Source organism: Gossypium arboreum, chromosome 13 (assembly GCF_025698485.1).
Source record: "Gossypium arboreum isolate Shixiya-1 chromosome 13, ASM2569848v2, whole genome shotgun sequence".
Classification (NCBI taxonomy): domain Eukaryota; kingdom Viridiplantae; phylum Streptophyta; class Magnoliopsida; order Malvales; family Malvaceae; genus Gossypium; species Gossypium arboreum.
In genome coordinates this window covers 28,164,254-28,175,104 of record NC_069082.1, presented here as the reverse complement: position 1 = coordinate 28,175,104, position 10,851 = coordinate 28,164,254, and the positions used below count along the sequence as shown (strand labels likewise).

The 10,851-nt window shown below is 34.8% G+C and overlaps 1 non-coding gene across 1 annotated transcript; it reads left to right on the top strand.

Annotated features, from left to right (window-relative positions):
- Positions 1-1,815: 1,815 nt before the first annotated feature.
- Positions 1,816-1,922, top strand: LOC128287506 (small nucleolar RNA R71). Its single transcript, XR_008278206.1, has one exon. It is a non-coding gene; the product is annotated as a small nucleolar RNA R71 (small nucleolar RNA).
- Positions 1,923-10,851: the final 8,929 nt, after the last annotated feature.

Genomic DNA, 10,851 nt, shown 5'->3' with positions numbered 1-10,851 from the left:
ACAAATTCTCTAACTTCGAACTCTAACGGTTCAAACCGTGTGGATTGAATAAAATTTCTCGGATTTGCTTCCATCAAAGCCATGTTTTCTTCACTTTCTTCATCCTCCAAAGGGTCAAGATCTAAGGCTTTCTCCCATGGATCTTCTTCAAAATTGCTTTCCATAGAAACCAAGGTCTCTATGTCTTCCATAACTGAACACTCTTCTATCGAATCAGGAAATTTCACCGCTCTAAGAATGTTAAAGGTTACCTTATCGTCTTGAACTCGCATGGTGAGTTCACCATTCTGCATATCAATTAACGTTCTTCCCGTGCCTAAGAAAGGTCTTCCAAGGATGATCGGCAGTTCCTTATCTGCTTCAAAATCTAAGATAATGAAATCAGTAGAAAAAATAAATTTATTGACTCTTGCCAAAACATCCTCGATCTTTCCCTCAGGATATGCTAAAGATCGATCTGCTACCTGAAGCATCACAGTTGTAGGTCTCACTTCACCTATCCCTAGCATCTTGAAAATAGACATCCATTAATGTTACAGGGTATAGTAAAGCTTCCTAGGTCTTTAAATTTCGGTGGAAGTTTGTTATGCAAAAACGCATTGCACTCCTTTGTCAAGGAAACAGTCTCATACTTCCTTAGTCATTTCTTCTTGGACAGTATATCCTTCATAAACTTCACATAATTTGGAATTTTTTCTAAAGCCTCCACCAACAGAATATTGATGTGTAACTCCTTCAAAACATCCAAAACTTCTTGAATTGCACCTCTTATTTCTACTTGTGTTGCTGCAATCTTTACAGATATGGAGGTGATAGAACTTTCGGTTGAATTGGATAACTTTTCTGAGTAGGTAAATCTGCATCTAAAGAAGATGTTAAAGTATCTGAATTCACTAAGTTAGGATTTACCTTGTCAATCTTAGCAGATTTTGACTCTTTTGGTGTAGGAATTTCAACAGCTGGTTGATTCTTCTCAATGGGCTTATCTTCAACATCAATCAATCGGGGCTTCCATAATTTTACCACTTTGCAATGCCACTGCCTTGATATGTTCTTTACCCAAATTTCTTGGATTCTCAGTATTGCTTGGCAAGGTTCCTTGCGATCTATTAAGAAGTTTTGTAGCTAACTGACCCATTTGATTTTGCAAATTTTCAAATTTGCTGCTTGGCTTTGGGTCAAAGTGACATTCTTTGCTATGTACGCTTTCAACAAGTTCTCCAAACTATTTGATGCCTCAGCTTGAGGTGGTTTTAGAACTTGCTGATTAATCCCTTGAGATTGGTTGGGTCTATGGTGCAATAAGTTGTTGTTCAGTCCATTTCCTTGGTTGCTCCAAGAAAAGTTAGGATGATTACGCCATAAAGGATAGTAGAAGTTGGACTGGGGCCCTTGTCCACTCCTATTCTGATGTTGGTTCCCTACATAGTACACTAACTCAAGATTTGATGGACAATTCTCAAAAGAATAACCTTCCCTACAGTACACACAAGAAACTCTTCAAATGGACTTGGTGGCTGAGCTGCAAAATTATTAATACTATTAGCGGTAAACTGTTTTACCATAGAGGAAATAGACGATACCTGAGCTGATAACAAAGTGAGGGCGTCAACTTCATGAACTCAAGCTACACGTCTTCCTAAAGTTGTTCCATTTGTTGGCCATTGAGAGTTATTACTCGCGCTCCTCTTGATGATCTCATAAGCCTTATTATAAGACTTTGAAAAAATTGCACCATTCACAGAAGCATCTACCATCAATCTTGTATGTGCATTGAGACTATTATAAAATGTCTCCAACTGGATACAATGAGGAATCCTATAATGAGGACACTTATGAAGAAACTCTTTGAATCTCTCTCAAGCCTCATACAAAGACTCGTCATCCAATTGTTGGAAAGTTGTGATCTCGTTCCTCAACTTAGCATTTTTGCTAGGCGGGAAATACTTAACCAAAAATCTCTCTGCTAATTCTTGCCATGTAGATATGGAACTTGGTGGCAACGAATTGAGCTATGCTCGTGCTTGATCTCGCAACGAGTACGGAAACAACTTCAACCTTAGTGCGTCTTCAGTCACTCTGGCTATCTTGGATGAATCACTCATCTTCATAAATAATTGAAGGTGGAGATGTGGATTTTTCGTGGGCATACCACTGAATTTGCTCACCGTCTGGAGCATTTGAAACATAACTGGTTTCAATTCAAATTAGGTTGCCTCAATATCTGGCTTTCTAATTCCTAGATTTAACTCACTGAAAAGTGGCACAGCATATTGTCTGATGCATCGATCCCTATCATCGGCAATGAGGATGGGATTTCGTACACGATTGGCTTTAGTACCTTGGTCTTGATTCTGATTTCCAAGGTCTATCTCAACTTGTCTTTGAGTGTTCGTTCATGTCTTCTTTATCTAAAAGTTCACTTAATTTTAGGGTCTATAGGGAGTAAATCAATAATCCAATCTATGCTCATAAACACCTGAAAAGAAAATCACAAAGTTAAAAAGAATAAGTTAGTAATGTTAGAAACAAACCAAATTTGAAGTAAACAATTTCATGAAAAATGACTATGGCAACAGTTAACAATCCCCGGCAACGACGCCAAAAACTTGTAACGCGTAGGTTTGTGCAAGTGTACACAGTCGTTATCAAATAATAAGTAAGTATCAAGTTATTATCTCCACAGGGATGGTATTTTTGTTAGATCACTTAATTATAAAAATTATACTAACAACTTGGTAAATAAAAACACAATATAGTTGAGAAGTGATGATTAAAATTAAATGTATTAAACTAAATGCAATGATTCCTGATGCAAATTATCCTAATTATGCAAACTATATGAATGAAATAGATTTTAGCAAAATTAAACACAATTTGCAACAATTATAACATAAATAAACTAGGACAATTACTTTAATTAAACTCAATTTATTATCAACATGCTTAATAACATTCGGAAAAACATTGCATGGCAACTCGATCTTTCATGAGTTTGGAAAGCACATTAGGTCCTTTCGAAATCATTTACTTAGTAAATATGAATTTTACTGATCCTTATTTACTAAGGGTTTCCTAGCATTCGTGCGAGGTAACAGGGACGTGTTAGGTTTTAAACAGTTTAATAACACAAATCTAACAACTATGCAGATAACAGAGCTTGGTTAGAGTTGTTATGCAACCTGCAATTTAATCAGGTTAGGATCTAAAGTGAGCATGCACATTTCAATTATGTGTCTGCCATTTGTCGTCTTGTTAGGATCACTCAGCTAATTTAGGTGCATTTTAATCACGTATGAACGAAATACAGACTTTATTTTAATTGAAAACATGATCGATTAAGGCACAAACATTATAAGCATGAATCAAATAAATATTATTTAATCAAAGCAATCGTCCTAGCCTAAATAAAATTAAGCTAACATTGTTGTAACAAGAACAAAGAACACATAGCAGGCATTTTCAGATTAAATCAAAGAAAAGAAAGATTAAACCCAAAATCAAAGTGGCTGTCACCCAAGACTCTGACCGACGAGGCTCATTCGCTCATTCGCTTTGCTCCTTTGCTAATGGCTCTCCAAGTTGGCTGACCAAGAACTCTTTAAGAGGCTTAATTGCTAAAACCTCTATAAAGAGATCATGCTAGGTGTGGGAAATGGAAAATGATAAAGAGAACTGAGAGAAAAGAGATAATGATGAGGGATGATGGATGATGAATGATTAGGAATGGTGAAATGAAGTCTTATTTATAGGTGAAGAGAGGAGAGTAGTTTGCTAAAAATAGAAAGGTTTAGTCTCTTCAAGCTTCTTCAATGAGTGGCTGACCATGATTAGTAGATTTTGAGTTGAATTTTGCTTAATTTTTAAGTAATTTAAATGCCATAAAAAATAGGACTGAGACTCGGTCACATGTAAATCTTCGAGCAAATCTCTAATTTCTTCAACATTGCAAGGACCTTTTTTAATTAAACCAAAAAGTGGTTTATGTGGACAGCCATGTGTAGCCAAAATTGGGTTGACTTGGTCTTCAATTTGGACGGTTTTTGTAATCGAACAAAGCTATCAGACCTGTCCAAAATAAATCAATAAATTAAAGGACCAAAGAATAAAATAAATAATTAATTAAAACCCAAACTAGTAATGAAATATTTTAAAATGAATTATTAAATATAATTTTATATTTTATTATTTAATTTAATCATGCATGACCTATTTTATGTCTCAAAAATATAATATGTTCAAATAAATATAAAATAAGTCATTTTATGCATGAAAAACTATATAGTAAAGTATAAAATCACATTTTAATAATTTCTATGTCCTAATTTCATATTTTCACATATTTCATTAATTTATTAAACAATTACTTAGTTTTAACAATGTAACGCGTAAGTTTGTGCAAGCGTACGTAGTCGTTATCAAGTAATAAGTAAGTATCGAGTTATTGTCTCTACAGGGATTGTATTTGTGTTAAATCACTTAATTGTAAAATTGTACTAACAACTTGGTAAATAAAAACACAATATAGTTGAGAAGTGATTATTAAAATTAAATATATTAAACTAAATGCAATGATCCCTAACGCAAATTACCCTAAGTATGCAAACTATATGAGTAAAATAGATTTTAGAAAAATTAAACACAATTTGCAACGATTTTAACATAAATAAACTCGGACAATTACTTTAATTAAACTCAATTTATTACCAACATGCTTAATAACATTCGGAAAAACATTCCATGGCAACTCTATCTTTCATGAGTTTGGAAAGCACATTAGGTCTTTTCAGAATCCTTTACTTTGTAAATACGCATTTTACTGATCCTTATTTACTAAGAGTTTGTTAGCATTTATGTGAGGTAACAGGGACGTGTTAGGTTTGAAACAGTTTAATCACACAAATCTAAAAACTATGTAGATAATAGAGCTTCGTTAGAGTTGTTATGCAACCTGCAATTTAATTGGGTTAGGATCTAAATTGAGCAATCACATTTCAATTATGCGTCCACTAGCCGTCGTCTGGTTAGGATCACTCAGCTAATTCAAGTGCATTTCAATCACGTATGAATGAAATACAGACTTGGTTTTAATTGAAAACATGATTGATTAAGGCACAAACAATAAAATAAATATTATTTAATCAAAGCAATCATCCTAACTTAAATAAAATTAAGCAAATATTGTTATAAACAAGAACAAAGAACTCATAGCAAACATTTTCAGATTAAATTAAAGAAAACAAATATTAAACTTGAATCAAAGTGGTTGTCACCCAAGACTCTTACCAACGAGGCTCATTCGCTCCTTTGCTTTGCTCCTTTGCTAATGACTCTCCAAGGTGGCCGACCTAGGGCACTTTAAGAGGCTTAATTGCTAAAATCTCTATGAAAAGATGATGCTAGACATGGGGAATGGAAAATGCTAAGAGAATTGAGAGATGATTAGGAATTTTGAAATGAAGTCTTATTTATAGGTGAAGAGAGGATAGAAGTTTGCTAAAAATAGAGAGGTTTAGTTGCTTCAAGCTTTTCCAATGAGTGGCTGACCATGCTTAGTGGATTTTGACTTGAATTTTTCTTGATTTTTAAGCAATTTAAATGCCATAACAACTCAAGATTGAGACTCGATCAAATGTAAATCTTCGGGCAAATCTCTAATTTCTTCAACATTGCAAGGACCTTATGTAATTAAACCAAACAGTGGTTCATTTGGATAGCCATATGTAGTCGAAATTGGTTGACTTGGTCTTCAATTCGGATAGTTTTTGTAATCCAACAAAGCTATCAGACCTGTCCAAAATAAATCAATAAATTAAAGAACAAAAGAATAAAATTTATCCAATTTAAATAATTAATTAAAACCCAAATTATTAATGAAATATTTTAAAAGAAATTATTAATATAATTTTATATTTTATTATTTAATTTAATCATGCATGGCCTATTTTATGTCTTAAAAATATAATATGTTCAAATAAATATAAGAAAAGCCATTTTATGCATGAAAACTCTATAACAAAGCATAAAATCATATTTTAATAATTTTGTGTCCTAATTTCATATTTTCACATATTTCATTAATTTATTAAACAATCACTTAGTTTTAACAACTAATTTAAGTAAAAATGTGATAAATTACATAGGAAAAATCTTATATATTTTTCAGCTAGCAAACAACGAATTTAAGTAAAAAGGTGATAAATTGCATAGGAAAAATTCTGTATATTTTTCAGTTTACATCTATATAAGAACAATTAAAAATAATCAAAAGCTATCACACAATCATTGGTTAGTCAAGTGGCATGTATTTCTAGACTTTGTACATGCTAGGTTCAATCCGAGAACTAACTAAACCATAACTCTGATACCAATAAATATAACACCCCTAACCTGTATCTGTTACCAGAATAGGGTTACGAAGCATTGTCGGCGTTTACAATTCAAATGAACATAATTTTTAAACATTTCAAATCATATCAATAATCATTTTAAAACCAATCCAAATCATACATATTTTTCCCTATACGGGCTCTCAAAGCTTTAAAAACACATTAAAAACAAGTCAGGACTAAATCAGAAACTCAAAGAATTTTTCAGGAAACTAGGAAAATTTTCCAAACTGCAGGGGTCACACGGCCGTGTGGCCAAGCCATGTGGGCATTCAAAATAGGGACACACGGCTGTGTCATAGCCTGTGTCTGTGCTCGTGTAAGTCACTGACTTAGGTCACACAGCCAAGCCACACGCCCGAGTGCCAAGCCGTGTACCATTCGAAATAACCCCACACACTGGTGCGCCAGGCCATGCGCTAAGCCGTGTAGCAGCCTGACTTGCAACCCTTTAAAAGCTACAGGGGACACATGACCATGTCGCCACACACGGCTGAGACACACACTCGTGTCTCTGTCCCTGTATACGAAAATAGACTATTTTACAAGCCATTTCTCTCACCCATTTTGGAATGCACCTGTAACAAAAATTTCACATATATACAAGCTATAATACGGCACCAAAATCATGCATATTCCAGCTAATCAGTCATAGTATAAGAGCATACAACTAATATGCCTTTAGGAACCTCAAATGTTGTTAGGCACCTCAAATGACAACATGTAATATGCATAATCATGTACAAAATTTCGGCCAAAATATTTAACTAACCTCTAACATATTTGCATTATACATATCATTGAGTTTACTTACCAACATATACCAAATGGTGCAAAATATGTCATTCATCTACTAGTATTAACAATCATATATATCATTCTCAATGAAGTACCAATTCACCATATTTTCAAACATACCAAACACTTAACAAAAATTAATCATCATAACAGCTTATAACTAAACTAATTCACATAGCATACTTGAAGTATTCAATCATCATCATTTGACACCACAAGATTTATAAAACTTCTACTTATATATATGTTCCAAAAGGTTTACCTAATTAAGCACACAAAATTAACTATTTCTGCTAGAAAACAAGCATAATAAGTTACTTACAATATTTACATCCATACAAAATATTCAAGTGCTATAGACCATTTCCTATTACATGCCACTTAAACCAACTAATAAGAACCAAAATGACTACTGAGATGTTGATGATAGTGAGCGAGCTTCGTAGTCGATCCAATCAAAGCAATGATTCCAGAGGTCTTATAAGAATAAATCAAACTAATAAGCATAAACAAGCTTAATAAGTTCGATATAAATTTCTTTTAATAATTCACCAAAAACTATCCAATTAAATGCAACTTCCAATACATCGGCACAAATACTGCTAGGCACAAAGCCCGAATAATCACTGACACAAAGCCTACTAGGCACATAGCCCGAATAATCACTGGCACAAAGCCTGTTAGGCACTTAGCCTGAATAATCACAGGCACAAAGCCTACTCGGCACTTAGCTCGAATAATCACCTGTACAAAGCCTGTTAGGCACTTAGCCCGAATAATCACCAGCACAAAGCTTGCTAGGCACTTTGCCCAAAAAATCATCGGCACTGTAACACCCCAAACCCGGCCCAGACGTTATGGCCGAATCTGACGTGCCATATTGGAGTTGAAAACCCACGTTCTGTTTTAGTGTTTTAAAACCATACATTTTATTGAGTTAACAAAGTGTATGGAAGCTGGGCACCAGGTAGGTATTCGAGACAGAGGAGGTGAGCCATGAAGGTCGCTTAAGTACCAAGCTCTTTAATTGGATCCAATCCTAGACATGCCCACAACCATAGCCACAATTTGTTATATCGAGTTTAAATTTGTTTAAGTGGACGTCTTTGATAAATCGATTAATCGTGGTGTTGAGATATTTTGAAAACAAGTATCATTTTGAAAACACGTCCTAAGTCTAGCCCATTTGAATAATTATTAACCAATTTTTAAAGTTATTAAAATTAAAATAATTCAAAAGAAATAAAAGGAAAGTTAAAATTGGCCTTATTACAACCCAAAATAAATAATAATTAAAGGAAATTAAATGAAAACCAACACTTATTTAAAAGTCCAAAGACAATCACCGTAGCCACTCTGAATCCCCTCCGCCCAAGTCCCCACATCAAGGCTCACTGCAAGGTTAAGGAAAGGGGGTGAGTTTGGAAACTCGATGTGCAACAAGCCCTTTCGAGCCCAAAACAATAACGGCTGTTGGGTCTAAGCCCAAATCCAATCTCAATCATGCACTTGGTAGTAGCCCTTTTCATATTTCATATTTCATAATCTTGGGCGAAGCCTTTTCATATTTCATATTCTTGGTCGAAGCCTTTATTATAAACAGTATGGCCCTTAGGCCCATTTCAATGTCACATATAATTTCAATGAAAGAATGCAACCCATTTGGGAGACTACTCAACCCACCATCCGCTACTCTCCACCGTACCAACCAACACACCATGTGGGGATTAACTCGACCCACCCCGCCAAACTCTCCATGGCAAAGATAGTGCTTTATCATATAACCGGAGGCCTAGCCTCTTTTAATAATCGGGCAAAAGCCCTTTCAATAATCAGGGCATAAGCCCTTTTATAAGCGGGGCATAAGCCCTTTTGATAATCAGGGCATAAGCCCTTTTGATAATCGGGGCATAAGCCCTTTTCACTTCCTCCATCCATATAAAAACCCAACCCAATGCATTTATGATTACCTCATGTGCATATCATACATATCATGTGCATAGCATACATTTCATGTGCATATCATACATACCATATTTATCAAAATCCCATGTATTAAAATCATACATAAACCCTAGGGGTATAATGGTCATTTTACCTAGGGGCAAAACAGTCATTTTCATATTATAAGGGTAATCTCGTAATTTTACCAAAATTAGGGTTTCCATGTTCATTAACGATTACTAACAATCCATGGGTGCAAACAAGTGATTCGGCCCATTTTTAGCGAAATCGAGTTATTGGGCCTAAAACCCCTAATGGGCCCTACTTAGCCAATTCTGTCGTCTAGGCACACTTAGCCTATATTCCATAACGGTTTTAACAGTCTTATCATGCAATTTAACAGATTTCCGTTTTCTACCAATTTTACCCAAATGGGCCTGAAAGCCTATTGGGCCCTATTGCAGCCCCTCGAGGCCCAACTTACCGTGAATGCCAAAAATCACGTTCTTACCGTTTCCAATGTTTCCGATCATAATCTCATCGATTCTAACTAACTAGTGAGCGTTAAACTTGCTCACAAGCCTCGAAATGCCGAATTTGGCATTTCGCTTTAAGCATTCATCGCTTTAAACTATGAAAAGGGTTCGTTACACACCTGATTTGCGATATTCCTTGACGAGATCTCCTATGCGATTTCTCCTATAATCAACCACTTATAGATTAGACCATGTTAATATTAAACCAAATCGAAAACTACCTATTATCATCACTTACACATTCGGCCACCATCCACAATGGCCCTTGGGTTCATACCTTTCTTTGAAGTTGATGACTAGATTTAGTCACTCCGATGATCCAAGCTTTTCACACACTCCTCGATCGGTAGCCTTTAATCCTCACTAGCACCAACAAACCAAATAACACCAAAAACCCTTTTAGCCTTAGTCGACAAGAGGGTTTTCAGCTTTTCTTAAACCACAAGATACAAATGGAAAGAAGGTTCGAATACTTACCAAGAGATCTACTCGTTGAAGAACGTTCCAAATACCTTCCTACCCCATATCCGTTGTGAATCCAACTTAAACATGCGTAGAAAATAGATCTAAATATTAATTCCCAAATCACTAAAATATGAAGCTTTGACTTTTCAAAAATATTAATCTAAGCTATTACGAGGTTAGTACACACCGTTACGGGTTGAAGTTGAAACGTTTCCATAATCAATCACCTCGATAACCACCACCGTCACTCAAACTTAACTATTCCAATATCAATATATGTAAATCCTAAACACATCACCATACGGAACATAAGGGCATATTCGTCATTTTACCATACAGGTATTTTGGTAGTTTTACAAATTGAGGGTATTGCGGTAATTTCACAAACCAAGGGTATTTTAGTAATTTTGTAAATCGAGGGTAAAACAAGTAATTTTGTAAATCAAGGGTAAAACAAGAATTTTGTAAATCAAGGGTAAAACAAGAATTTATAAATCGAGGGTAAAATGGTAATTACAAATCGAGGGTAAAAGCAGTAATTACGTAAATCGAGGGTAAAACGATAATTATGTAAATCTTGGGTAAAATGGTAATTATGTAAATTAGGGGTAAAACGGTAATTCTATAAATCGAGGGTAAAATAGTAATTCTGTAAACTGAGGGTAAAACAGTAATTCTATAAATCGAGGGTAAAACGGTAATTTTACAAATCGAGGGTA